This window comes from Suncus etruscus, chromosome 16, assembly GCF_024139225.1.
Source record: "Suncus etruscus isolate mSunEtr1 chromosome 16, mSunEtr1.pri.cur, whole genome shotgun sequence".
In the NCBI taxonomy this organism is placed as follows: domain Eukaryota; kingdom Metazoa; phylum Chordata; class Mammalia; order Eulipotyphla; family Soricidae; genus Suncus; species Suncus etruscus.
This window is the reverse complement of record NC_064863.1, coordinates 76,832,118-76,858,549: the sequence shown is the minus strand read 5'-3', so window position 1 is coordinate 76,858,549 and position 26,432 is coordinate 76,832,118. Positions and strand designations below refer to the sequence as shown.

Below are 26,432 nucleotides of genomic sequence, written 5' to 3'. Positions count from 1 at the left end.
GACCCCAGTTTAAATCCCGGCATCCCATATGGTCTCCCAAGCCTTCTAAAATCGTCTTCTGAGCACAGAACCAAGAGTAACTCCTGAGTGACTCAAGGTCACTAAACAAAACTAAACAAAACAAAAACCCTTCCTCACACCTATATTCATTGCAGCACTATTTACAATAGCCAGAATCTGGAAACAACCAAGATGCTCTTCAACATATGAATGGCTAAAGAAACTGTGATACATAAACACAATGGAATATTATGCAACCATCAGGAGAGATGAATTCATGAAATTTTCCTCTACATGAATAGACATGGAAACTGTTATGCTGAGTGAAGTAAACCAGAGGGAGAGAGACACACACAGAATCGCCTCAAGACATTATTGTAATAACGCCCAGAGATGAGGGCCAGAAGGACCGGCTCATGATATAAAACTCATCACAAAGAGTGGTGAGTGAAGTTAGAGAAGTACACTAACAATTGCCATGTCAGTGTTGATGAGTGAGAGAAGTAGAATTCCTGTCCAAACACAGACATGGGGGTAGGGAAGGAGGGAGATGGGGGCATTGGTGGTCGGAATGTTGCGCTGGCTAAGGGGGTGTTTTTTTATGACTGAAACCCAACTGCAATCACGTTTGTAATCATGGTTTTTAAGTAAAGATAATATTTTAAAAAATACAATAAAATTAAAATAACAAAGAAAAATAAATAAAATATCAAAAAAAAAAGAACAAAGAAAAGGTCATCTTAAATAAATAAAAAAAAACTTATTAGAATAAGAAGTTAGGGTCTGAAGTTCCCAAGATAATGTCTTGGAGTCAGCCAGGGCAATTTCTCAGAACTGCTATGTTTTAAATTCTGCATTAATCTCCTTTGACCCCTGGCAACTGGCATCTGTTCTGCGTCTCCTACACTCCTCAGAAGCTCATGTGCACCCAAAGAGAGCAAAGCCCATGGTCTCTTTGATCCTGTGTGGGAGGAGACTCCTCACATTTTAGATTTCAGCTAAGGAAAAACATCCCATTGTCTGAGGCCAAGGGATGTCGCGTCATTTCATCCTGTGCCTGGAGAGGTGATTTGGAACAAGAACTCCTGATTCTAGAGACCTGAGACAGCTCCCAGACCACTGTTACTTGTTCTCAGTTCCTGGGCAAAGCGCCCAGTTTCCTCTGCTCCCAATCCCCCAACTGCAAAAAAAAGAGATAATTCTTGTTCTCTTGTGGTGTTCTGGAAGATAAACAGGACAAATGTTTCCCAAGTGTTTGGCAAACAATGGTCTGTGGACTTATTTTCCTAAAACCATGGGTGGCCATTTTTTGTTGCTTTTTATTCTGGATTTGTGTGTGTTTGTTTGTTTTTTTAGCCTAACTTTAACATAAATATAGACAACCACAATTAAATTACATCACAACCAATTCTAACTAGTATTAGTAGCGATTTACAGTATGCAGAGCTCCGTGTTGATGAGCAAGAAGAAAATGCAGAGGAAGAAGTTCCACCCCTTCCAGCTCACAAAGGAGGTTTTATAGCCTACATGATAGGGGAGAAGAGGTAGAGTAGCCTACCAGGTACTTGGATTGAAATCCCATCATACAACCACCTTATAAACTGGTGACACTGGAAAGAAATACTCAGCATTACCAGGCTTGGGTATCAGCACATGTCAACCCAGATAACTAATAAGTATTATCAGCTGAGTGACAGGAATTCTATAGATTTGGACCTACTAACTAAACACTCTGACCAATTTGAAAGTTCAGAACCACTTGAGATAGGTACTCTAATCAGCCCTTATAGGTGCCTCATCTTACAGATATGGATATGGAAACTTCAATAATGTTATATAATTAAAGTTACATAATGTGCCCCAGTTGCATACACTTAGAAAGAGGTAACACCAAGATGCAAATCCAAGTTCCAAGCATACCAGTCTTACCATTATATTACTCTTCCCTCAAGCGGGAACCTGGTCATACTTTCCTCATATAGACTTGTGAGGATCAGCTGAAACAACACTAACAGCAATTGTCAGACACATCGGAAATGTGCAATAAATGAGAAATAGCAGTAGAAACAAGTATACACACACACACACACACACACACACACACACACACACACACACACGCACGCACATACTCATAAATAGCCAAAAACTGAGATAAGAATAAATACATTCTCTCAGTCTATTTTACAGGAAAACTTTTTCTATACATCAGTTATTCCGTAGGGGTGTCATTAGAAGTTGCTTTGTTGAAAACAACTACAGTATTTCAAAACTGGCCCCAGTGCTGCATTATATAAAAGGGAGATGAAATTTCCCAAGGTCATGCAAAGACAAGGCTAACGCATCTGAAGCAGTCTGTGCTTATTAAAAATTCGAACTGGATTGGTGAGAACAATTTCCAATTTAGCACTTCTGCAGTAAATCTCCTGTCTTGATTATCCCAACGCCCACCTCCCATCCAATGGCCTTTCTCAATAAAGGACCTCCTGGAGGGTATTTTTTTTTTCAACGTCTGAAAATAAAAATTCTCCTCTCTGTACCCCGTCCTTTGCAAAAGATCTTGCTTATAAAATCTTTGAGTTGTTTGAAAAAGAAAAAAAATGCATAGAGCCAAGTGCTTTTATTGTGGCCAGGTTTGAGCCTTTCAGAACAAGAGATTGGAGCAAAGAATTATTTAACCCCTTTACTCCAGCAGACTCTCTCCCTTCCTGAATCTGTGGGCTGCTCAGCCTGTAAGAAAGCTCCTTGTGGAGGAAGAGGGAGGGAGAAGCCAGCCAGAGAACTGCAGGCATCTGCAACGATCCCAAAAGGAAAAGGGAAAAAAACGCACCACTATGACAGTGTGAAAGGATCCAAAACATCAGCTTCCAAATTCGCCTGTCACTTCAGACTCCCTTGAGTTGACAGAACTGCAGACTTTCACGTCTGCAGACTTGAATGTGTCTGCAGGCAAAAAGGCAGAGCTAACAAGAGAAGAAATTTCTGTTTATTTCCTGGCTGTGCAAGAAGATAAAATACAACTTCAGCTTTCAGCTGAGGTTCTGGGCCCAGCCACCTACCCAAAGGTAAATTTTTATAAATTATTATGTTGTCTAGTTAACATTTGATAAACTGGTTTGGTTGATCTCACAAAGCTAACATTTTTGCTTAAAATTGAATTCTTATTAAATTTCATTATTTATATTATTATTATAAATTATGATATTATTTTTACCAAAAATAATTTATTTTTCTTTTCTTCCCTGAAATTAAATAATTAGTATTAATGAGTGATCGTTTTAATAGAAAGTAAAAACACATGTAGATGAGTTGATAGTCATAGCAGCATGGTCTGAGTCTGTATCCTGATATGTGATATGTAGCAATATTTTACTAAATAAATTTAATAAATCATAAGGAAAGTGGTTCCAAAAAAGGCTTTCAATCAAAGGAATTTGTATGCTTTCCATGTTCAAATGACGTGCAGTTGTTCACATCAATATTGTTGTCCCAGTTTGTACCTAGCAACAATGTGGAAAGAGACATTTTCCTTTATCCTAAAGGCAGGAAAATCTCTTTTTTGGTATATGCCTCTTTATTATTTAGTCACCAAGACTATTATTTCTTTCCTGATCTTTTGTGTAGCTTTGTAATTAACCATATATTCTCTCCTTTAACATTTTTAAGATTCGTATACAAACATTCAGGTCCTCTGATTCCTTATACATAAAAGGAGGAAGGGAAATCAAAGGGGAGAAAATCTTATGATAACACGCACTGTTAGATACTCCATATCTGCCTTCTAACCAGCAATGCAAATCATGCTCTCCCTCACTGGTTCCTCCTAGTTATTAGAGGTCACCCTGAAGAAGAGAACAGTATGTTTTCAACAGCAGATCAATACTGTTGATATATAACCAAGAGGCATTGCAGAAGTATCATCTCTTATGCAATGTCTTAAACCTACCAAGAAGTTATATATGTCGCCTTGGCATTGTAGCTCCGTTCTCTCTAGCCTAAGTGCTCTCAATTTAAAAAAATGCAATCTGTACAACTCAGCAGTATTCTCTTTTCCCCCGCCTCTACTTCTGTCTTTTCTTATGGGTTTTATTTTTTAGGTTTACAATTTATTCAGTTAGACTTTGATGGCTAAAGCTATAGTTAACCCTATTTCTTTTTTAAAAGGATGCCATTCTTGAACAAGTTTTAAGTTTATACTTTCATTCACTCAATAAAATCTAGCAAAACATAACAATCTATTTGATCCTTTTATCACCTAGTCAACAGAAACTGCTTTTTTGAGTTTTAGAAAAGAATGTGTACATGTATTGATGAACTTTTTTCTTTTCAGGGAATTTTTGTACCACCATTTGGCTATTAAATTACTGGGGTTTTTCTTTTAGATCCTTTGGGATTTCATCCTCATAGTATCTCGTGGAGCTATAGCTTCACTTATCAATTAAATAAAAATAATGATGATAACAAAAATGAAATAGTGTTGTATCTGGATAACTTTGACTGTGCCTTCTTTTTACTCAACTAATTTTTAATTGTACTGAAATATTCCAACTTACATTTAGCAAAATGTCCAGAATACATTAGGACGTTTTTTCCCCCAGCCAAGAACATAAACAACTCTTTGGTTGAAAACTTCCAGGTGCTCTTTCCCCTCTTGTGTCCCTTTAAAACAAAGGTCATTGAAAGGTAGAGGACCCAGGAAAATTCTCCAGTGAGCCAGGCTACTTGAGCCATACCCAGCCAGAAAGAAGTCTGGTTTACCAAAGGCCTGCAATATATCTTCTACCATAAACTGGATTGTTTCAGTGGTGGCATCACCTGGTCATAAAGTGGACAGATTCATTGTGGTCTTAACTGAGTGCAAGGTGGAGGAATAACAAAATAAACAAGATAAGTGGGTGCTAAATACATGCAATCCTGGTTTGTTTCAGCCTTTACCAGGTTCTATGACTGGACAAATGAATCTCTCTTTGGCCCAGGCATACAGATAGATCTTTGCTTTTAGTCTATTTCTTTGTAAAACAGAAGTCATAAATTAGTTGCCAAGTTCTGCTGTGAATTAAATGAAGAATTACACATACTGGAATGAATATATGAAGCAACCCATTGATAACAGTTCACAGGTAGAAAAGTGACTATTATTATTATTATAAATTATGATATTATTTTTACCAAAAATAATTTATTTTTCTTTTCTTCCCTGAAATTAAATAATTAGTATTAATAAGTGATAGTTTTAATAGAAAGTAAAAATGCATGTAGATGAGTTATAGTCATAGCAACATGGTCTATGAAGTCTGTATCCTGAAATGTGATATGTAGCAATATTTTACTAAATAAATTTAATAAATCATAAGGAAAGTGGTTCCAAAAAAGGCTTTCAATCAAAGAAATTTGTATGCTTTCCATGTTCAAATGACGTGCAGTTGTTCAAATCAATATTGTTGTTTTATGGCTTCCATCATAGCTCTGCAGAGTCAGTCTTTGCTAAGTTTTCCCACAGGGCTTCTTTCCTTTATTGACATTGCTCTACCATCAAATGCCTATGTCAGTTCTCTGCCAGAGGGAGCACAGCAGATAGGACAGAGCCTAGGTCTCAGAGCAATCATAGTTTTGAACCCTGGCTCTGTTTTCATAGGCATAAATTCATAAATGCAGTTGCTGTAAGAATTAAGTGAGATATTTACTAAGTGTTAGGTGTAGTACTTGGACAGAGAGCAAGAAATTTCAGTGATCTGGGGGAAGAAATCTTTTCTACCAGTGGTGTCCTATTTTGCACTTGGAATGATTACTCTGATAAATGATAAAGTTGGAACTAAGAAAAATATGATCTTTTGAAGGGTCTTTTGTACCCTAAGAAAAGAAAATGCAGATCTGTCACTTCATAGTCCCTCAGAGCATCTCAACTTGAAACATTTATGACTGTGGGTCTCCTGCTCCATCAATGAGTTACCTCTTACTGGCCAATTCCAGTGAAACTAAAGAGAGTTTTCTGTTTCAGGCTGTGAGACAAAATGCTGCTTTGCAGTCAATTCTATTTCAATGGCCTACTTGGACTGGAAGGAGACCCCCAACATTGCTCTTTTCTTATTTATGCTAACGGCAAGAATAAGGGTTTTGACTTGCTCTAAGGGGAATTTTTCCCTCTCAAATGAAACTCAAAGGAAAGGGTTTGCTTTTTTTTGTCTTTTGTTTTTTGTAAACCTCTCCCCTATGTTCCTAGCACTGAAATGTCAGCTGCTTTTTCTGGCTACATGTATCAGAACAGCCTGTCTCCATAGCAATGAAAGAGTATAGAGAGACTCCAGTTTTATGCGCCATTCTGTGAAATAATTCTTAGTCTGTTTTTAAAAAACCTTCTTTAGAAATTAAGTCTCCAGGCCTGGCTTGGTCCCTTCCTCTTATGCAACCAACATAATTAGACCAATTGCAGTAGCTAAATGTTTCCTTTAAAGATTCAGTGAATGTGTGTTAAGAAAACAAGTAGGAAAGCCACTAAGATGGAAGCCAGTTTACTGTGGAGGGAAGTAAAAGGGAAGGCAATGAAAAGCAATAGAAATGACCTTACGTCATAGCACAAACTGCACACTCTACAAAAAGTACAAATTTCACATTCCCACTGCCCCCTACCTCTCCAGAATGGGCTCTGAGGTGCCCAAGAAGGCATTGGACCTAGGTTTCTTTGCCTCCTACAAACTTCTATCAAATCCCCTCTTTGCCTTTGCCTTGTTCTTTGAAATAGAGGTACAAATATCACAAAAATTGGGGTAGGTGGAAAGCAATAATGTATCCCAGATATTACCTTCACCATTGAATTTTTTTAGTAACGGTCTTTGTGAAGCACATCAAACTTCCGTTTCTTACTTGTCAAATGAGGATAACAGGTAATTGTGAGTTTTGTAGAATTAACTAAAATAAAGTCCACCTTTTGTATATCTAACCTTGATAAGATAACTTGTAAATTATTGCTTTCTTGTGGCTACAATGTTGTAAATATAAGCCTCAGAATTAGTGCTGCATAAATATGAATCATTTGATTTCTAAAGAGAAAAAAATTAAGACTTAAGGGTGTCTTGTGAAAGAATAATAATAATAATAATAATAATAATAATAATAATAAGCTCATTTTGGCTAACTGTAGGGCAAATGTGATTAAAACATCTCATCTCATATTCCATTACTTTTGATAAAATTTGTTTCCAATATCCTCTAGGAGTAGGTTGTATAACTATGAAATAAAGAATACTTCTTACATTACAGACAATAAACATACTCAGTGTCATATATAATACAAATAGGTAATAGAGACTGCAGAGCAAAATTAGGAAGGGGCTAGTGAAAGATACACCCTGAGAGAAATCGCTGTATTGTTAGGGAGGCAGCAAGAATAAAATCATCAGGTCAATTAGTACACAGGCCCCTCCATAGAGTGGCCTTGAGCATAAAGCAGGCTTCACTTTTCTAATGAAAATATCCTTGGCCAGAGTCTATGACCAAATGCACAAACAGACAATAGTTTACTGCCCAGGTGTACTTGGGACACTGACATATTTAAATTAAATTCTTCAAAATAGGAGAAAATTTTGAATATTTTCTACTTCTAAAAATAAATTTTTATTCTTATATTTCATAAGAAAGATTGTTAAAACTCTATCCTCATCTGAAACCTCAATGTTTTTGCCCAGAAACCCTCTCTGCAACTTTTCAATAATAGGTGCGTCAACAATCCTCTCAATTTGTTTATTAAATATGTCTTAAAAATGTAACGATGCTGCAAATTTTATCCCCTCCAATAAATTTTTATTCTGTGGTGATGATATCTACCTCTTATTACTTACAAGATTGCTTTTTCCAATGCCATTTAAAAAGGCTTATTTAAAAGCTCTTGAGCATGTAAAATGTGACTTTCTAAAATTGTGCAATTCTAACATTTGTAATAATGAGGTCGGTCATACTGCAAGAATAATGATCAAATCTGCTTTAAATACCTCTATCTCCTTTTTATTGTCATGATGACCTTTTTAATCACAAAAGTAGATATTTCTTGTGATCTTTCTAGGTTGTTTTCCTAAAATGATTTTTTTGTTGTTCCAAAAGAAGTAATGGAAACAGTGGTCTATAATATGAAAGGCCTTATAAGCACTAGAATATAAGGCAACTCTCTCTTTATTGTATGTTTCTATATTCCCTTTGAGAATATAATTATACTATTGAAGTAAAAGTTAAAAGCAATGCTTGTGTTCTTAAAAACAGTAAGAAAGGAGCCTAATCTCTACCAGGGGGTCCTCGAACTTTTTAAATAGGGGGCCAGTTCACTGTCCTTCAGACTGTTGGAGGGCCAGATTATAGTAAAAACAAAAATTATGAACAAATTTCTATGCACACTGCATATATCTTATTTAGAAGTGAAGAAACAAAATGGGAATAAATACAATAAGTGGCCCGCGGGCCGTAGTTTGAAGACCAGGTCCTCAAACGATGGCCCGCAGGCCACATATTGTATTTGTATCTGTTTTGTTTCTTCATTGCAAAATAAGATATATGCAGTGTGCGTAAGAATTCGTTCATAAGTTTTGTTTTTACTATAGTTAGACCCTCCAATGATCTGAAGGACAGTGAACTGGCCCCCTGTTTAAAAAGTTTGAGGACCTTAGCCTAACCAAAACCAAGGTTAGTGATGGCATATCCTTAACTTGAAAGTTAATAGAGGTTAACTCTGATGGCATGAGTATATATCTGTGTGTGTTGTGTTGTGTTGTGGTGTGTGTTTGTGTGTGTGTGTTTGGTTTAGATGATGATAACTAAGGTTATTGGGTACTGGCAAGAGAATTCTATGAGTGAGAAGAACTTGTGCAAAGTCCTTCTTTGGGAGAGGTTGTGGACAGTGCTGATCAGAGAGGAGGCCAACTCTTCTGAAGCAAAGGACAGAGCATAGGAAGCATATATCCTAAGAGACTCTCTATGATCCCTTCTGTCTGAACACCAAAAGTATTTATCTTCTGCTTGATTTATAGTTGATGAGTCTAATTCTCTGCTGAACCCTAAATTTTTATTTGACTAAAGCTCCAGCAAGCAAAAACAAGTGAGTCTATCCCTAGCTTGTATCCAGATGAGGGACAAATGTGCTAGGAGACTCAATTAATTAAAGTGACAGCTGATAATCAGGATTCCAGAAAAATCTGTATCATAGAGTTTGTGATTATCATTTGCTTTAGAGACTGGATCATCTCTGTGTTAACAACTCAGCAGAAAACTAGAAGTACTAAAAATAGAAGAATATGTCTCTTACTCCTTCAATATCTTTAATACCAAGCTATATAGAGCTTTATCATGATGCTCATAAATACTTTAAAGCCCTAAAACATCAGTGCTGAATCTGCATCAGGTAACAACATGTATCTGTTAGCCAAAATATAACTAAGAGATTTACTCTCTGATAATAAAGCCTTTGACTATCCTATAACAACAGGGTAGAGGACAATTTCTCTTTTAGTCTGACTATGAAGTACCTAGAAAAACTATTTTGTTTACTTCATTTCCCTGAAAGGAGATTTTTTCATAGTTACAATAATGTCCAAAAATAGTGACCCACAGGCTTCCTCTGACATAAATAAATGCAGCAGAAGGTACCTCACCATTTTTGGAAGTGTGGGCTACAGTAATGAGAAAAAAATAAGATAACATGGAAGAGTCGATGTAAATTCTCTTTTTCCTAGAGTATATGGTTTATCTTTCTCCATTTATTTGGTATAAATAAGATGGAAAGATCAAGTAAACCTCATCTTCTTGAAAACCAAAAATGTTGTATCAAATTTGTCTTAGCCTTGTAAAAGAAGGACTTGTAAAGTTGACTGAGACCCCAGTAAAGAAACAACAATGTAGTGATGGGGGGTCATTTTCTAGGGAAACTCAAAACAATACAAGGAAATTACAATGTAAAAGACCTGGAGCAATAATGACCAGCATTAAAAAAATTAAAGGAATTTTTGATACAACCAACACAAAAGGTGGAAATAAATAGATTAGAAGCCTATATAGCCTTTGGAACTATGGCCATTTGTCATTCTAATTCAATGATCAGTTTGTTGATGTTGGGAGAAACAAAGAAAAGAGAGCTAAAAAAGCAAAGGTACAGAAAAACAGAAATGCCAGTGGTATCATATGGTTAAGATAAACAAATTTAAGTGGCAAATTTAAAAAACTAAAATTTACCATTTGGAATATCAATGAGTAGTCTCTCTTCAAGTAAGCTCCTTCGTTCATTTCATGTTCTAAAATATATATTATGAACTGAAAACAAAAACAAATACAAAATCTATTCTACCTAACATTCTAATTGAAACTTCTAGAAAATATTTTAGGAACTGAAATAATAGACTGGAGAGGTAGTTCAGTTGGTTGAAAACATGATTTGAATGCTGGAGGTCTAGAATGATCACCAGCACAGTCCAGTTTCCTGAGCACGACCAGGAGTGACCCAGGAGCACTGTGCTAAGAGAAGCCCCCTACCACCATCAGGTGTGACCCACAAATGAAAAAACTCAAATAAGATCAATTTTAAATGAGAACTCAAAATGAACCAGTGTTTAAACATTTTGGTGTTCGTTTGAGTTTATTCCTAATAGACAGTCCTAATAAAGTCCCAATACAATGTTTCTCAAACTTTTTCTACTCTGTCTCTTCTGAACTTGTTTCCTTCCCATGGGCCCTAATCTTACTGGTTTCCCACTCCAGTCTTGTGCTATAGATCCTCATTTATAAAGTTTTATCTGTGGACCCCTTGAAATAAGACCAGAAAAGGCCTCGTGACTGACCAGTGGTGACTATCACAACCCACAGCCTATTCCTTAGCATCTCTCAGGTAATTCTCTGCAAGCTAGATTCACTATCTTTCTAGTTAGTGAAAAGGATATTCAGACCCTTTTCCTTGTTTTTCCAGGAAGAGAACATGTAGACCTGCTGAGAAATCTAATTAAAATCTCCATTCATGGTGCAATCCAATTACAGCCTCTCCCATGGCGAAAGCCAATCCTTTATACAAAAGAAAGCCAAACAAAGAAGTTTAAAACAGGGAATGTGCCCTTGTTCTGCCTTCTCTCCTAGGCAACTAGCAAGTTTACTTGTCTTGTCTTGCATAGAAACAGTAGTCAGAACCTATTTCTAACTACTATTCCAAATAAGTAGAGAAAAAATGTTTTTATAACTGATGCCAGGGATTTGGGGAGATTTTGTCAAAGATTTGTTAGTTGAGCAATGCAAACTTTGAGACAATTTCCATTTACATTATGAATTATGCTAGATGATTTCACTTGATCCTGGGCTTGTATATAGAACAAATGAGGGTGGGAGTAATGGGAATTGGTGAGTAACTTAAGCCAATATACTCCTATATGATCTGTTCCTGGTATCTATAAGGTTCTGTGGCACTCTTTCTGTGATATTAATCTATTTGCTTGAGAATAAGAAACTGTAGATATGATAAAAAAGGAATCACTCCCAAATTCTTAATACCTAATTGGAATAAATGGAGACCTCTCAAAAGAACTATTTGTGAAAATACAGATTTAAAAGCACCTGCTCATAAGTACTGAAACAATACAGCTTCTACCTTCTAATCAAACTTCTGTCACTTTAATCACTGGAGACCTTGAATATGTAGAAAATCCAGATTTTTAGTTTATCCCTCCAAAAATGGGTAATGAAAAGAACATCATATTTTAAGTACTTAAGTAAAAAAAAAAAAAAAGTAAAGTGGCGATTGTTAAAATTTTTATAATGATAGTCAATAAAAGTCGAGAGAGATGAGATTTTACCATTCAGCATGACTCCAAAAGCAAAGTGTTTTTTTTATTTTCTTATTTCAATTTGAGTACCTGATCATTTATCATTTATATATTATGATAAACACTCAGTGGTCAGGTGTTTGAAATCTACAAAATTAAGAACTGGTTTAGTTATTGGTCTGTAACCAAGAAGGTCCAGTTCTGCAAGTGCTAAAAGGTACCAACCAATTGAGGATAAGATAACAGGTAGAGGGACCAGAGAGACAATAAAGGGATCATGTTCCTGTCCTGATGCTCAGTGGATCCCAGTTGAAACACTAGCATCACAAATGCCCCTTCACATCACCCAATATGACCAATAGGGATCCCAAAGCACAGAGCCAGGAGTAAGCCCTGACTACAGTCTAATATGGTCAACCCCTACTCCCATAATACATGTTAGAAAAAATAGATGACATGTAGAAAAAGCTTTATTAGCAAGAATCCCACACTTTGGAAAGCATCTGCTTTACATCCTTAGAGATCCATATTGCCCACACACTGCAGTGTATTTTTAGAAAGGGCCAGGTGTAGAGCAAGGAACATCAGATGGTCATAATATTTTCTTATGGATGGGTCATCTGAGTTATTTGCAAGCTTCAGCAATGATTTCTGATTAAGGGTTCAGCTTACACCTTATCTTCCTTGTAATAAACTTCAGAGGGAAGGACAAGATAAGGGGAACATTCTCTACTTTCTCAACTCCCTTGCTCAGAAGAATTTAATGGCTTGGTCATTTTTGAGTTCCATTGTTCATTTATTTTGGGCTGATTTCAGGTCTCTAAAAACATAAACCTGCTTCAAGATATGGTATTTGGTCAGTTGTACATGCTTTTACTGATTTTCATCAGTATTTTGTTGGGAACCAAGCAAATGTGCGTTGCTCTAAGTCAACCAGCACTTTGAATTCAAAAGAAGTTCAACTCCAAATATCCTCTTTTCTTTTTTTTTTTAACTCCCTTACTATCAACTCCAGTACATAACAGTATACTTTGAAGCTTTTGTTGTAAGACTTTAATTTTTTTTTATTTCTAAAAAAAATTTCATCATTTCCTAAATTTAGGTACAGGAAGATTCTGGAAGCATTTGTTTTTGACTGGGAAGATTTTCCCCTTAAATCTCAGTCTTTGCAATAAGCTCCATTCCAAAGCTTGGTTGGTCACGGGGCTTTGAGAAGCACTCTTCCAGCATCAGCTCATTGAGAAAAACAGCTGATGGTTGTTGTCTTGTGAGTTGATCATAATTTATGTGAGTGAATTCAAAGGCATATGTTTTCTTCTAATATAAACATACTATTCTGATGGGGGTAGGGATGCAGGATATTATTATAGATATACATATCCAGGGATGACTAACTTCCAATCCATATTAGTCCACTTTAGGACTTTTTTGTGTTATTTGTCTTAAATTGTATGTGTTTGGCTACGGAACATAGTAAGTGCTAAATTTATTAACATAGGTAGAGATGGCTGACTCAATGCCTGCTTTCTCCTCCCAGAACTTGGGGCTAATGTCTCCAGAAATCCTATAATCTACTTTTTTTTTTCTTTATATCTGTATAGGGCCCATGCCCAGAGAGCTGAAGGGGTGCTGTGAGGTACTCTGGCCACCAGGCTACCCTATCCATCTAGAACCCATGCTGTGAATGTACATGCCTCAAAACCAAAGGAATTCACTGCTCAAAATTAACAAGTAACAGATTCACAGTACAATATTAGTAATCCAAAATAAAACTTTCAGTTTGACTAATTAGATTGTTCTTGATGAGACCAACTTCTGCATATTCTGGGAATAAGCACAGAACTGAGAACAATGTTTGAAATGTTCCCTCTCCATGGAGATGGAACCTGATTCCCATGTACCATCAGTGAGTTTCAACCCCAGCCCCTTATACTCTTCCACCAGCACTGCTGGTGGGCCCAGACACCACACTTCCCAGCATAAGTAATGCCAGGGGTGACCATACCCCTTAAGCTCCTTTTCAGATGGTTCCTATAATAAATTAAAAAAAAAAAAAACCTTTAGGGGTGGGAGATAGTTGGCAGGGTTGTGAGAGACCTAAGTTTGATTCTCAGCACTGAATGATCCAGAGCACTGCTTGGAGTGACCCTGAGTACTACTGGCTATGGTCCAAAATCATTATTGAAAAAAATAATTAATAAAAGATTTGGTTTCACTGAGCTCATGAGCTGAGTTTCCTTTGATGGGAGTGAAAGGAGCAGAATGAACAAGGGTAGTGAATTGAAGACTGAATTTCTCCACAAGGTTCCAGTCCATGCTGGTGCTACAGTAGTCTAGAGTCTGCAGGAAAAGAGCCATCGAAAGGAAGGGACAAATGGAAACCGCCATCTACAACACAAATTCCTCCTCTTCCCCCACCAATCTAGCTATCAGTGTTAGCTATCTACGTTATTTATCTATTATCTGTTAGTTATCTATCTATCTATCTATCTATCTAAGTGAGCTATTTTTCTAAAGCTCTAAATTCCAGAGTACATTTACATGTTGTAATTAGGCCAAGAATCCTCATTAGTGAGGGATTGGCACATTTGGATATAGCATAGCTTCTGGTCACTAAGGGGAGTCAAAGCTTCTTTCTCCCTAACTCATGTGTGTTCTTGAGGCCTACATAGTTGACTGATGGGGCAGGGGTTCATTTCTAAGCACAAGGCAACCAACCAATGTAGCTTTTCTTCAAGTGAAGGTTGATGTCCTTAATGAAGCAGGGAAAGGAGGAAGAGAAGGTAAAAAAGTTCTTTAAGAAGAATAAAAATATATCTTTAAGAAAGACAAGTGGGCCCGGAAAGATAGCACAGTGGCGTTTGCCTTGCAAGCAGCCGGTCCAGGACCAAAGGTGGTTGGTTCGAATCCCGGTGTCCCATATGGTCCCCTGTGCCTGCCAGGAGCTATTTCTGAGCAGACAGCCAGGAGTAACCCCTGAGCACTGCTGGGTGTGGCCCAAAAAAACCAAAACAAAACAAAACAAAACAAAAAGACAAGTGAGAAGTGAGAGTTTAGGACAAATAAGAAGCAAGCATCTTGTCCTGTTTGTATACAGAGAAATAAGTGATTTTCCTGTGTTCTTCATGGTCATAAAACCCTGTGAAGAAGGATTTATGGCATATCACTCTGGGTCTTTTTTATGAGTTGCAGCCACATCAAGAAAGGTGGTGCAGTTCTCATTTCCCACAAATTCCTTCTTTTAGTAAGAAAATAGATACTCCAAGAAGACATTTTTCTGCATATGTTGAATCTCAAATGCCTTCAACTTAAAATAGTCTTCATTCAAGCTCTACGTTTTCTAGTATTTTTGCAGAAACTCTAAGAAGACTTGAAGTGGGTTCACATCAAGGAACAAGTTCTTCAGCCAGGGATTCAGAAAAAATTTACCCATGAATCCCACATTTTGAACCAATGGTAAAGATCCCAACAAGAAAATAATACAATCAAGCAATAAAATTAAATTGGGAAATATGAAGAGAATCTAACTGAGAGCTTAACAAGGGGTGGCCTCAAGGAATGGGCTAACAGGAAACCAATATGCTGGAGGAATGAACACTTTTGAAACCTACAATATGCCATTTAGAGAAGGTAGTTGTGATTTTCAAGAAAAAATTAAGTTACAAAAAAAAAAGCCTAGAAGAAATATATCTTTCTTTTACTCTCCTTCTTTCAAATCTCTCCTACCAGTGCACTACAAACTGAATCTATAAGAAACTGTCAGATAAGAACTCTGATCCAGCAATACCACTCTTAGGGATATAACCTAGGAATACAAAAAAAAAAATACAAAAATGCAATCCTAAAAAGCCTATGTTCATCACAGCTCTTTTTACAGTAGCCAAAATCTGGAAACAACCCAGAAGCCCAACAACACATGAGTGGCTAAAGAAACTGTGGTACATCTACACAATGGAATACTATGCAGCTGTTAGAAATAATGAAGTCATGAAATTTACCTATACAAGGTATGGTAATAATATGGAGACTATTATGCTAAAGGAAATGAGTCAGAGGGAAAGAGAGAGGTGCAGAATAGTCTCACTCATCTGTGGGATTTAAGAAAAATAAAAGATAGTATGGTAACAATACCCAGAGACAACAGAGATGAGGGCCGGAAGGACCAGCCCACAATATGAGCCTTACCACAAAGAGTGGTGAGCACGGTTAGAGAAATAACTACACTAACAACTACCATGACAATGGTAGTGAGAGTGAAGACAGGCAGGAGGTGGGAGAGAAGGAAAATGGGGGGCATTGGTAGTGGGAAGTTTGCACTGGTGAAGGGAGAGGTGTACATTTTATGACTGAAACCAAATTACGAACATGATTGTAACCATGGTGCTTAAATAAAGATATTATTTAAAAAAGAAGAAGAGGAGGAGGAGGAAGTGGAGGAGGAGGAGAAAGAGAAGGAGGAGGAAGAGAGGGAGGAGGAGGAAAAGGAGGAGGAGGAGAAGAAGAAGAAGAAGAAGAAGAAGAAGAAGAAGAAGAAGAAGAAGAAGAAGAAGAAGAAGAAGAAGAAGAAGAAGAAGAAGAAGAAGAAGAAGAAGAAGAAGGAAGAAGAAAAGAAGAAGAAGGAAGAAGAAAAGAAGAAGAAGAAGAAGAAGAAGAAGAAGAAGAAGAAGAAGAAGAAGAAGAAGAAGAAGAAGAAGAAGAAGAAGAAGAAGAAGAAGAAGAAGAAGAAAGAAGAAATTCTTTGAAAGCAATTCACACAGGACTCAGAAGGCTCAAGGAAGTGACAGCTGGCAGACATAGAATAGATATACTATTCATGACCTAGGTCTTTTCCCAACATTGGAGAGTCATAATTAACAGCTGGGGACCAGCTGTGCCCACTCCTTGCCTGAATAAATAATCCTACATTCCCCTCTGAAAGCAGAAAGAAGCTTCAAGTTTTCACCCTATTTTCAAAGAATTTAAATCCCAGACATAAAAGCTACTAGTTTTGTTGTCTGTTTCTCAGAAGGCAGAGTAATTTTGCACCAAAGGAACAGGCAATTATCTCCATATTCAATGTGTCAGCCCTCACCAAGATACAGAAGAACCTCTGCCATGTGCTGAATCCTGGAGGGACTTCTGCTTGGAGTGAGTGCTTTCATCAGAGGTTTTCACATTAACTAAATATTCATCAAAGCCCTCCATTGTTCCCCATCTGGTCTTCATTCCCTGAGAATGAGGCTACTTGGAACCATTCTAGGGGTATAGTTTGATGCTTTTCTTAATCCTGGATGAGAATCACCCCCAGTGAATGGTACTTAGTACATTCTCAGAGATAAAAAGCACTTGAAATTCTTCTTCCAGCTCGTTGAACTAAACAAGACTTATTCTGTTAACAAAAGAAAGAAACCTATTCCACTCAATCCAGAAAAGTTTCTTATATTATGCTGGTGGAGTTTAAATGAGAGAAATTTAAAATAAGAAGAGTCAGAAGAGAAAGCAAAGAACCTGGCAGTAGGAGTAAAGAAACTCCAAGCCAGAGAATAGATTCTCTTCAAATAGAGAGATTCTCCAAGAATGAATTAATTAGTAGACAGGGGAAATAAATGAAAGTCAGGCAAAAATTAGTATTTATGGGGGCCAGAGCAGTGGCACAGCGGTAGGACATTTGCCGTGCATGGGCTGACCTAGTTCGCACCGCAGTTCAATTCCCCTCTCCCACCGTGTCCCATATGGTCCCCGAAGCCAGGAGCAATTTCTGAGCCCATAGCCAGGAGTAACCCCTGAGCGTTGTCAGGTGTGGCCCAAAAACCAAAAAAATAAAATAAAATAAAATAGTACTCATGTACTAGTTATTCTAAGGAGCAGATTTTAAAAGGCAAATTGTCATGTTATTAACATAATGAAGCAAATTCTTGTAACATAAAAAATGGCATAGGTATTTAGGTAAGCTATATTTAGAACTGAATCTAAAATTTTGAACATGACATTATAGTGTGGGTCTATCTTTTGTAACTTTGTAGGATGGAGAGTGCAGGATCTAGCCCCGTTATCTATATATGAAAAGCATGTGGTGTACCACTGAGTTTTAAGTCTGCTTTTGAGAGGCATCTCAGGTTTCTGATTGTGTCTGCAGAGGATAAAACTCAATATCTTATACAGGCAACGTTTATTCCAGGATATCTCAAATTTATGTATAACACTTGGTAATGAGTATGTACAAATGAAAAGCACTGACACTTCAGTTTTTCAGTTTCAGGGTACATATATCTCTGGACATACTCAAATATTTATATTAAAAAGAATATGGTGTGAAGGGCTGGAGTGATAGTACAGGGGGAGAGTGTTTGCCTTTCACATAGTTGCCTTGCACCAACCCAGGACAGACCCAGGTTCAATCCCAGCATCTCATATGGTCCTGCAAGTCTGCCAGGAGCGATTTCTGAGTGTAGAGCCAGAGTAACGCCTGAGTGCCACCAGGTGTGGCCCAAAACCAAACAAAAAATTTAAAGAATAAAGTGTGAAAGAAAAAGAAATAAATAGAAGCAACTCTGAGAAAACCCTGCATTGATAGAGAAAGTAAATAAAAACACACTTACCATAGCTTTATTTGAACAAAAGAAAATAAACAAGGAAAAAATAATTTCTCTTCTCCAAAATGAGTCAGAGAACTGGGGGTTTTTCTGAGAAGCTGACAAATGCCTGAGAAAAGAAAAAGACTCTGGGTATATCCTGTAGTTGGTTTTTAAATAAGACCCCTCAGATAAGTGGGGATTAGTGGCAAGTTAAGATTCATAACTTCAGGGAAAAAAAAGATGAAAATAGTGTAAAAGTGGCCATTGTATAATCTCTTCTAAAACAAGTGTGCGGATTTTCAAATATAATTAATGATAAGTCTTAGTAACACATTTTAGAAGAGGGAGAATGTACTAACATCTCCTGAGCTGGAGTAATGGGTCTCATGTCATTTGACTTCTATGCATGCTCTCATTCATAACCTAGTACATCATCAGAAGAAACATAGAGGAAGGACTCAATGCTTGGGAAGATAATGATATGGAGGTGAGGTGAGAGGTGAGAATGAATGGGTTTAAAATGATTAGCATGAATCTGTTCAGAAAGTAAAATATCAAGGAGAAAATTTATTACATGAGCTACAAAAAGTCAATGATAAAAATTTACCTTTGCAATAAAATCATGCCCTGATGAGCATGGAATTCTGTTATCAATGAAGATATTTAACTATTTAAGGCAGGCTATTTTTGTAGTGAAATTTGCTTAATCGATCAAATAGAAAAACTCTTTGGGTGAGAAATCAAGGAAATCTAACAGAATCATACCACAAGTAAGCAGTCACCTGAAATTTCTGTTCTATAGAGGTGTACTGAATGCTTTTATAGCAGTTTTCTTGCAATCAGAGAAATGGTGAAACGAAGAGAAGGTACAAGAATAGTTTCTTGATTGTTTACATTGTGACAGTGCACAGCATAAGATTTAAAAAGGAAACCGTTTCTGGTAACCTTTGTAGTGGATATCTTCTGGTTTAGATTCTATAGAGATATTTATTAATTTATTTATTGTTTTGGTTGCTCCCCTCCCTATACTTTCTGCCTAGGTAACAGCGAGTTTGTGTCCTCGATTCTGTCAGCTTTATGATGTATTATTCATTTTTCCTGGTTCTCGAAACTGCTATCTGCTGCTGAATACATCAAAATAAGGCATTTCTTAATTCAAAAGGAATAAAATAAAACTCAAAGGGAGCGCAGAGCAAAAACCTGTAATTTAACCTGAAATTTATTATCACACTATTTAAGGTTTATTCCAATTAGTATTGTGTGTAAACTTCGTGAGTTAAAACAACCACCATTTTATAATGCCTCCGAACTTTGCAAGCGAGGAATTTACGGGTCTCAAAGAGTTGTTGAACTGACAGGTAAATTACTCTGGAGGCTCCAAAATGGTTCTGTTCACATGTCCTATGCTTCAAATACATAGATACAGAGAGCTAAGGTTGGCAAGAACCACTGAACTGTGTCTTCTGTGACACTACTCTGGTTTCTCTTCCAAAATGACTCTGGATTCCCAAAGCAAGTGCTCCAAGAAATCTAGGTGAAAACCTCGTGGCTTACTCAACCCCAAAGACCTACAGAACCATTCTGTTCAATCATTTGGTCAAGTAAATCACTAAGAACCCAAAGGAGTGCTTAATGCTGACTATAGCAATAAAAAATATGTAGAAGTCCGTAAGGGAATGACAAATGGTCGGTGATAATAGAACATGAGAGTTGTCCAGCAGAACTACTTTTTCCAGATGGGTGGAGGAGGTGGGACCATGAGACAATGATGAAGTGATGTGGAAACTCGTAAGTAGAGGGTGTAATATTGGAACATACTCTCTCTCTCTCACCAAGACTGGTTTGCACTATTGTTTATAAAAGGGTGCCATGAATTTTATCCTCTTTCAGCACCCAGTCCTGTCCAGAATGATCAGTTCCAACTGTCGTTGTCATAGTGGACCCTTCTCTATTCTAGCTACACTCACTGCTCTTTGTGACAAGCTTCCTACTATGGACTAGTCCTCCTGACCTTCATCTCCATTATCTCTGGATATTATAAGCATACTGTCTTTTATTTTTCTTATATTTCACAAATGAATGAGATTATTCTATGTCTATCCCTCTCCCTCTGACTCATTTCACACAGCATAATAATCTCCATGTTCATCCATGTATAAGGAAATTTCATGACTTTATTTTTAATAGCTGCACAGTATCCCATTGTACATGTACCACAGTTTCTTTAGCCACTCCTCTGTTGTTGGGAACCTGTGTTGTTTCCAGATTCTGACTATTGTAAATAGAGCTGTGATGAATATAGGAGTGCAGAATGCATTTTTGTATTATATTTTTGTATTCCCAGGGTATATCCCTAGGAGAGACACTAAATTCTTAACAGATAAGAAAACTCTTCAAAGTTCCCTTGGATCTCTCATCTTTTATCTCCCTACACTCATACAAAGAAAGAATAATATGAGAAAAAGAGAAAATTAGATAAATGGATGGTTTAAGTCTCTAAAATTGTAATTGCCTGTCTTTTTTTAATCTATATGAGAATTTCAAAGAAAGGATAATAAAGTTGACAAAATTAGTATCTGAATACATTTGAGTCTTAAAACAACTTTAAAAGATAAATAGGAAAAGCACTATTATTTTTTCATTGTGTATATGAAAATTCCAGTCACTTGACATAAGTCTTATGATTGGTAGAAAGTAGTTCCAGTCCAAATTTTAGGCCTCTAATACCAAACCAAGAGTCCTGTCCACTATGTCACTGCTTTTGAGAAGAACTCATATGTTTAGGCAAATTGACATTATTTTTCTAATTTCACATTAACACTATCTTTCACATTAACACTATACTTTCAAATATTTTAGAAAATACCTCATCAATCAAAAAACTTGTCTCATTTCTGTATTTTGACCTAAAGTATCATTTGCTCTTTCTGCATGAATTATTTACAATTTTAAAAATAAAAACTCAATTTCTTGAAATGCATGACTTTTTACTTAGCCTCAAATAGTTTTCTTCATACTTAGCAAAGACATGCATTTCATTTTCAAAGTCTTTTTCAAGTATCAGCTAATTAAGCCTTGCTGTAATCTTCAATATGACAGTTGTTTTCAAAATATCTCTTGTTCCCCAGGAAGAGTCTTCTCTGTGTTATTTATACAACACGTTTGTTCTTAAAATAAGAATCAAAAGGACATGGAGTTGTTCTGATCACTGTGTGGCAAATATAATTCACTCCGTGAGATAAAAATTCTCATACAAAACAAAAGTACAAACTCTCTACATTCTGAATACTGGAGGGCCCAAGAAGATCTTACTAATGCTATGTAAATACCTGTTTTAAAATGGAAATTTTGAGGAGCTGAAGAGATAGTACAGCAGATAAGTCACTTGCCTTATAGATAAGTCACTTGACCTGGATTCATCCACCAAAAAACAGATGTCTCCCAAACCCATTCCAGGAGTTATTTGTGAGTGCAGAGCCAGGAATAAGCTCTGAGCACCTCTGAATGTAGCCCCAAAATCGAAATAAATAATAAATAATTATAAAGTTGGAAGGGATTCCAACTTAAATCATTCTAGGATGAGCCATATTCTGATTGTAAATATCTTAGGATGGAAACAAACATGAGGGCCCTGAAAAAATAGTTTAATCTTGATGTACAATAGTCAAGAATAATGGTTAGGATTGACTTGCAATAAGTGTGAAAAACTGCTTATGTTAGGTCAAATAACCCTCTGTTTATATATCTCTTAATATGTCTTCCCCACAGATATGCCAAGGTTTTCAGCATTCTAGTATTTCATTTAGATTTCATTTCTAAAAAAATACATCTTGCCTGAGGCTAGAAAGACAATAATTCAGAAATACTTCTAGCATAATTTGATTCATGTAGAAAGCTAGAATTAAAACATGAAATATAGGGTAAGTGAATCTTTTAAATAATTTAACTAAGGGACTGGTGAGATAGCATGGAGGTAAGGCATTTGCCTTCCATGCAGAAAGACGGTGGTTCGAATCCTGGCATCCCATATGGTCCCCCAGAATGCCTGCCAGGGGCTCTCTCTGAGCGTAGAGCCAGGAGTAACCCCTGAGCATTGCCGGGTGTGACCCAAAAAACAAACAAACAAACAAAAAACAAAAACAAAAAAACAAAACAAAAAAATAATTTAAGTATAAAAATGTTCTGGCGAGGCCATCATGATAGTACAGTGGGTAGGATGTTTGCCTTGCTCATAGCTGACCCAAGTTTAATCCCCAACATCCCATATGCTCCCCTGAGCCTGTTATGAGTAATTTCTGAGCACAGAGTCAGGAGTAACCCCTGAGCGCTGCTGGGTACGTCCCCCCCCCCCACTCCCCCAAAAACCTCAAACTGGGCAAAATTCAAAACAAGGCAAAGATAAACAGAGACAAGCAAGCAAGTTATGTGTTCAGATGTGTGTTTCTCCGTCTCTTCAAATAAATCACCTGGGCTTTAGTATTAGACTAGCAAATATTTATCAAGATATGACATATCAAGATATGTCATCTCACTTGGGGGGTTGGCCACACCCAGCAGCACTCAGGGGTTACTCCTGGCTCTGAGCTCAGAAATTGCTCCTGGCAGGCTTGGGGGACCATAGGGGATGCTGGGGTCTCAAACTCAATATACCTGGGGGCCACAGGAGGCAAAGTCGGGGTGAGGCAGGGCCGCATAAGGGATTTCGCTTACCGAATATTTGCAATAAAAAATTGCATTAGTAAGAAAAAAATCGCAAAAAATCGCATTAAACATTTGCATACCCCGAACGGAACTGCTCGGGGCATGCGAATGTTTCATGCGATTTTTTTCTTACTAATGCGATTTTTATTGCGATTATTCAGTAAGCGAATAATCGCAAATACTGCAATATTTGAAGGCCGGCCACGGGCCACAAAATGTTGTACGGAGGGCCTCGAGTTTGACACCCCTGTCCTAGAGTTTTTTCTAACAGGAGCAGTCTGCATAAGAACACCGAACAAAAACTAACTATATGTCTCTCAAATACCAGATGTGCCACTTAGCTGTGTTTAATATGTTAAATAAAGTTACTCTCTTTATTAAATAAAAGCAACAAAGTCCTTATTTTAAAGGATGGTTGACAAGGTTTAAAGAGTTAATATGCACAAAGTGTCAACAGTAGTGTCTATAGTTTAAGCACTTAGGACTTAATAAACTTTAGCTGTATTGACTTCCAATTCTAAATGTCTCCAATCTCTATTTCCATTGCATTCTGTACATATTTATATTACACTAAATCATTGGGCAACTTGCTTTTCTTCTTTGAAACTATTTAAAAAGGAACTTTAAGGCCCTATGTTAAGGCAATGTCTATTGAGCACTTGACAAATGAATAAAAGATTTCATGCATGATCTAAGCTCAGGCTACTGGACTTAACTTTTCTTGATGCAATTAGATGTTTTAAAGTATAGAAAATGTTTAAGGTTTTATGACTAGATTAAGGGGAAATATTTTCTTAAATTTAATTTCTATGCTTATTGCTATACAACCCCACATTTTTAAAAGATGCAATTAAAACACACAATACTTTTTATGTTTCTTGGTTCCCTTTCATGTTACTAGCAGAAGGCATTTAGTGCGCATCTTTTGCTATTTAAGATAAAGAGATAACTTCCTGGAGTAACAGGAAGTTTCATTATATATGTGGGAAGAAGATTATCTATAAATACACAATCCACTGAGTTCTCTGAATTTTCACTTAAATAGGTGTACTCATTTTTGTAGCAATTATATAAATAAACCAAATACATGTTATTTTTATTAACTTGAGATTTGAGGTGGTAAGGTATTATTGATTCAGTGATACAGAGCATGCCTTGAATATGAAGACCTATGTTCAATCCATGGCTCTGCCGAAAGAAAAAGAATATATTGGGTGGATGGGATCAGTAAAGGTTATACAAAGTTAAACATTATTATTTTAACATTCAATCCCATATCACCTTCTAGCTGTAGCTTCATTCTCTGCCTTCCAATGGCCCTATTCCAAGTTTAAAAAGTTAGATTGTTTAAAATTTTAAAAAAAAAAAAAGGATTTTCTTATTATTCCTAACAAGATGAGAAAATACCAACAGCTATTTTTATTCCAAAAAAAGCCTTTATTTTAAAAATTGGTATTTGACATTATAGAGTTACAAATCAGTGTCCATATACATAACACCTTATGTTGTTATGAGAATTCTATTTTCCATTCATTACCATTCTCTCACATTCAAATTCCACAGGAGTTCTTCTGATATGTAAAGCCTCAAATATTCTGTTTCCTTTATACTATTTTCATGAAGCTTCTGGAAGCTTTCATAAACTTCATGAAAGTAAAGAAGAAACCTAAAACAGAAAAAACACAGAGGTCCAGGAACTAAGAACTCAAACTCAAGAGTACATGAGATTTCTAAGAGTGGCAGAGATTCCTGAGGGAAATCAAGTGGAGCAAAAAAACACAGCAAGGACAGTTCTGCCAGTTTTCTCAGGGATTTCCAGAGGGAAATAGGATTCTGGGATTTGCTTATGGGCTAGTTGTTGTTTTGCTACTGTCACCCTATTAGAAAGACTTCAACAAACAAAAAAGTGGGAGAATTTAGAAAGAGTAAGTGATGAATCACTTGGGCAACATGCTTCAAGAGAAACTGCAAATAAAAATTATATGTATGTTTGGGTGGGAGGCAAGAGGGCTGGAACCCCAGGCTTCACATATGTAAAAAGGCAAGACAAGTACTCTGCTACTGAGCTACTTACAGCTGACCCCTCAAATCAAAAATTTTATGTGAAAACTTCACATTTTAAATTTGAATTTTGAGACCTTTAAATGCTAATTTAAAAATACGTAGTACTTAACAAACAGATCTGAAGAACCGCCCTTAATCTACTTCACCAATTCACTCTAGATTGCTGATGTCAGATCTCTAAATTCCAGGGAGCCCTGCTCTTCTGGGAAATATTTCGTTCTTTAAAAATCTCCTTTGGTTATAGGTCAGGGTCTAGGACAGAGTCTCTAGAGGTTCCTATCCATCGTTGTTGTGGTGTTCAGTCTTCTGTAACACTTGCTCCCTGTTTTCGTTCAGTCCCTAAGCCGAACCCTAGGATATTATGGATCCAAAGGTTCTGCTCAGTCTCTGTTGTCCAAGTTGGACCTCTGCAATAAGACATCTTGTTGTTGTTGTTGTTGTTGTTGTTTTTTACCCTGACCTATAACCTGCGCAAATACCAAGATCGCTAGCTACAGTGGCTTGATTTTCTCACACACAACGGAGAGGAAACTTTCCTGGCATCACAAAAAAGCCTTTGGGATGGGGTAATGAGTATATATGGAGCCAGGGGTTGATCCCATGATGGTATGCTTCAAGGATGGAGAAACCCTGAATCTCTTAGGCCACGGGAATTCCCTTTCTTCCCTAATGCTTACTGTGCCTATGCGAGAAAAAAAAAAAAGTGGGAGGAACGCCAAACCCTACCACTCCAGCACCCATACTTTTTCTTGTTTAGTTTTGATTTGTTAGTTTTTGACTTTATTTTCCTTCTCTTTTTTTTTCTTCCACTTTTCTCTTTCTTTTTCACACTTGTGGTTATTATTTAGATATTTATTTTTATTTTTATTTGCCGGGTCCATTTCTTTTCTTTTTTCTTCCATTTTTCTTTCTCTCTCTTCTTTCTTTCTTTCTTTCTTTCTTTCTTTCTTTTCTTTCTTTTTTTTTTTTTTGGTAGTTGTCACCAAATTTTTTTCTCCCCTTTTTCTTATCCTTTTTATCTCCAATGACGGTGGAATGGATGCTCAATCTACAACAAGCTGTAAAGTGGAGACCAGTTGCACTAGCATACTGAGGAGGGTAGAGGAGGGAGATATGCATACTGGGAACAGGGGCGGAGGGAGAACAGCACTGGTGGTGGGAATGCCCCTCATTCACTGTCACTATGTACCATAAATGATGCAGTGAAAGATTTGTAATGCACTTTGGTCACAATAAAAATTAAAAAAAAAATCTCTTTGTATTTCTTGTACTGTCAAAAAAGGTAGAGTTTGATTATTTTTATTCAAATCCTATATAATATAGTCATTCATTT

At 36.8% G+C, this 26,432-nt stretch overlaps 1 protein-coding gene across 1 annotated transcript in view; it reads left to right on the top strand.

The window, feature by feature from the left end:
• Positions 1 to 2,622: 2,622 nt before the first annotated feature.
• Positions 2,623 to 26,432, top strand: part of SPARCL1 (SPARC like 1) — a 57,004-nt gene continuing 33,194 nt past the window's right edge. Inside the window, exon 1 of the mRNA XM_049789759.1 lies at positions 2,623 to 3,065. The gene's annotated coding sequence lies outside the window, so the exon portion shown is untranslated. The remainder of the gene's footprint in view (positions 3,066 to 26,432) is intronic.